Below are 4656 nucleotides of genomic sequence, written 5' to 3' on the forward strand. Positions count from 1 at the left end.
ACTGGGGATGTGCCCGCAACCCAGGTACATGCCCTTGATCGGAATCGAACCCGGGACCCTTCAGTCCGCAGGCCGACGCTCTATCCACTGAGCCAAACCAGTTCGGCAAAAAAAATAAATAAAATTTATGCAGTGGTTGATTTTTCTATATGCAATGGTTGATTTTTCTATTTCACTCTGCTGTTGTTTTGGTGTTCTGAGAAACATTTTATGTTCTATTGTACATTTCAAACAAAAATACTGGAGCTCATTTGGAAAAATAAAAATGAAAATAAAAAGCCTACTCATGCCTTCAAATCCAGTTCAAATTCTATCTCTCTAAGAAATTTAACTAAGTACTCCAAACTAAATAAATCCTTATCTTTCTCAACATAAGCTCACTCATTTACAATCTAATTATACACAGCCATCAGATATAAATTATATAAGCATTATCTAATTTTCATGTATTTTTATCTAGCTTCTCCTCATTTATAATAGTATTAAAAACAACAACGTTTCACATTTAAAGAGTGATTAGGACAAACCAGGCTCTGTTCTAAGCATGAGCACACCTTACCTCATTCATTGTTTACCTCAACCCAGTAGGGTGGTTAAGTTATTATATACATTTAAAGTAAAAATTATACAGAGATGTCTTTGTAAGCCCCCCCACCCCCCGCCCCTCTGCCTAGCACTGTAACTCACCGCATGCATGGAGGGGTAAGGGAAAAGAACTAACAGTACTTTAGCACTATCCCACTTATTCAGATGTTTCTGAATAAGGTATCATAGGGAAAATGAACTTTATCTTGTATAGCACTGATTCTAAGTACGTATCTTTCTTCTTCTGCAGACAGAGTAGTATTTCCTTTCTTTGGACACCCAACTATGGGTACATGTTCAAGTCTTTGTCCTAGGTTTTCTTTTTCCTTCTTCAGTGACATGATCTAGTCACATGGCTTAAACTATCAGCTCCATCAGTTAATTCCTGAACCTACATTTCTAGCCAAAAGTCTGGACAGATTTCTTATCGGAGCCCTAATTCTGTAATACTTTTGCAGAGTTGTTCCGCTGGCATCTCTGGCTCAAGGTATCCAAAATAAAAATCATATCCTGCCCCTTAAACTTATCTTTCCTGTTGCATTCTTAATCCACTTTCCACTTTAAACCACCTCTGTACCTTAAGCCAAACTAATATTCAAGTATTTGATTAACTGATCTTACTCTAAACCAAAATTGCTTATCCTGTCTTGAAAGAATAGCATCTGTTTCAATTCCTATTTTTCAATCAAATAATTTAATAAAATATTTAACTTTTTTCTTTCAAAACAGAACAGTTTGAAAGTTTACGAATTTATATCCAATGAACATAAGCAGTGGTTAGCAGTCAGATAAGCAAATTGACTTGATTACTCACTTCACTTCTCATTATGTTAAAAATCATAAGCAGCCATGAAAATTCGGACAATTATAAAGTTTTAATTGTTCCTATTCTTATTTATGTATTGTTAAATTAATGAACCATTTATTTAAAAAGGATATAGCAATATTAAGAAAAGACACAATTAAATAATTATCAGAAACAATATAAACCATCAATAAAAATCTAAAAAGATACTGAGCTCCATTTTAAAAATTAAAACTAGCCCAGCCAGTGTGGCTTAGTGGTTGAGCATTGACCCATGAATCAGGAGGTCATGGTTCAATTCCCAGTCATGGCACATGCCTGGGTTTGGGGCTCAATCCCAATAGTGGATGTGCAGGAGGCAGCCAATCGATGATTCTCTCTCATCATTGATGTTTCTATCTCTCTCTCCCTCTCCCTTTCTCTGAAGTCAATAAAGACATATTTAAAAAATAAATAAAATAAAATTTAAAGAGATACACATTTTCACCTATCATACTGGCAAAGACTAAGAAGTCTAAAATAACTAATATGTTGGCAAGGGTGTGAGGAAACAGACATTCTCACTTTGATAGGAGAGTAAATCAGCTTTTGGAGAATAATTCAAAAATGTCAAAAATTTTAATACAATTCCAATTTATAAACTTACTCTATAGTTTATTTGAATGTGTGCACAAAGATACTACGTAAAAGTGGGTTCACTGAACATATTTGCAATTAAATATTTGGGAGCATCAAAAGGGAATTGCTTAAATAAGTTATGATCTGTATATATAAAAGGCTAATATGCAAAGTGTCCCCTTGGGAGTTCAACCAGGAGACCAGGAGTTCGATCGCTCACTATGACGTGCATTGACCACCAGGGGGTGGCGCTGAACAAAGGAAGACCCTGGCTGGCAGCCAGAAGGAAGGCCCCAATCGGCCCTGATCGCCAGCCAGGTCTAGGGACCCTACCCGTGCACGAATTTTGTGCACCAGGCCTCTAGTACATCTATAAAATATCATATGGTCAGTAAAACAGCTGTAACAAATTTATATGTATTCACATGGAAAAATATCTGAAAACAAATTGAAAAACAGTACGCACAGCAAAACCCAACATGTAAGTTTTATTATGTATATTATATAAATATTTCATTGTATATACAAAACAAAGCCCATAGCTATTTACAGTGGTTATCTCTGGGGAGAGGGGTGGATCTCACTTTTTATTTTACATATTCTTTGAAATTTTATGTTTTTAATTTTTTAAGAAGTCAAACCAACAATTACCCAAAAATGAAAAATTTATATACACGTTGGGGTTAAAGATGCTGTTAATAAAGATAAATTCCATGGCTAGAGGAGTAGGGACCAGCAGAGAAGGAACCCTGCCAGGCCACTTCCCTTCCTATTCATATTTCCTTTTCTCCCACCTCAGGTGTCAATCTGGACCCAATATAATTTGAAGTGAGGTGAGACTTCTCAGATTTCTGGGCAAAGATCCCAGAGAGCAACTCTGTTATAGTATGAGGGGGAAAAGAAAGGGCAGGCAATATCCATTAACAGTGATAGAAAGGGAAATCCTCAGCTTGGCTGAGACAATTATTTCTGTTTAAGGGAAGGACTTTGTGTTCTTATGTTTATTTTATTTTTTTTTAAATATATTTTATTGATTTTTTACAGAGAGAAAGGGAGCGAGATAGAGAGTTAGAAACATCGATGAGAGAGAAACATCGATCAGCTGCCTCCTGCACATCTCCTACTGGGGATGTGCCCGCAACCCAGGTACATGCCCTTGACCGGAATTGAACCTGGGACCTTTCAGTCCTCAGGCCAACGCTCTATCCACTGAGCCAAACCGGTTTCGGCTCTTATGTTTATTTTAAATCTCCTTCCTTTACTGTTGTCAGAAGGTGGTCCCAAGTTACTTTTCTACTCACTTCTGATCAGCACTGGGCTTAGAAATCAGTAAGAACACAGTTTGTTAGAACTGCTTATGAATTAAAGGTACTCAAACAAGCACCTTTGGGACTTTGAGAAATTTATTTATTTTGATGCACAGACTTCAAAAATTATGTCTTAATATCCTAGTCTTCAGTTATAATCTGGAGGTGAAGGTGCATAATGGTTGAGTTCTATGTATGCAAGGTGTTATTAACACAGTGGTTATCACAGTAAGAAGTGTTCACACAATACCTTGGATATGTAATTATGTACATTTAAAACAAGAAATAACCCCACTTCAAGCTTCAAAAGCTTCAAGAATTAACCAAAAAGATCTCGAATTTTAGTTGTTACATCAAAATTTATGCTGTGAATAAAAAGTAATAAATAAAACTTATAATTTGGTATTCTATCCCAGAATATTTAAATTACAATACTATAATCCTAATTATACTTTATGTATAAAGATGTATCTCAGTGCTTTTTTTACTCTACAGCTACAAAATTTTCTGTATTCAGTTTCCATGCAGTATCATTTTAAAAATGCACTGTGCTCAGGACTCCTCAGTAAGCTTTACTGGCTATTACTGACCAATAATAAATCCTGAAAACCATTACAATCAATCTCCGGATTTCCCAAAGACATGGAAGTAGCTGCACCCCTAGATGGCTTCATTATTAGTATTCTCATATATTCAAACATTCCAGTAATCGTTTACTTAGAGGAAATAAAAAATAACTCCCTCTGTGAATTATAGTCTACTAACTTGGTAAAGCTAAGTAAGGATCACACTAAAGATACACAACTAAAATTATTTCTTTTTTTTAACTTACTAGAGGCCCAGTGCACAAAACTCGTGCACGGGAGGGGGGGCCCTCAGCCCAGCCTGCACCCTCTCCAATCTGGGACCCCTTGAGGGATGTCTGACTGCCAGTTTAGGCCTGATCCCGGGGATCGAGCTTAAACCGGCAATCGGACAGCCCTCTCACAATCCTGGACCACTGGCTCCTAATCGCTTACCTGCCTGTCTGCGTAGTCGCCCCTAACTGCTCCCCCGCCCCGCCAGCCTGATCGTTCCTCACTGCCTCTGCATGCCAGCCAGGTCGCCCCTAACTGCCCCCCGCTGCCAGCCAGGTCGCCCCCAACAGCCCCCTCCCTGCCGGCCTGGTTGCTCCTAACTGACCCCCCCCACCAGCCTGGTCACCCATTACTGCCCCCACTGCCAGCCTGGTCACCCCCAACTGGCCCCCTCTTCCATCCTGGTCGTCCCTCATGCCCCCCCCTCGCCAGCCTGGTTGCCCCACACAGCCTGCTATTCAGTCATTTGGTTGTCCCTCACTAA

Source organism: Myotis brandtii, unplaced genomic scaffold (genome assembly GCF_000412655.1).
Source record: "Myotis brandtii unplaced genomic scaffold, ASM41265v1 scaffold74, whole genome shotgun sequence".
NCBI lineage: Eukaryota > Metazoa > Chordata > Mammalia > Chiroptera > Vespertilionidae > Myotis > Myotis brandtii.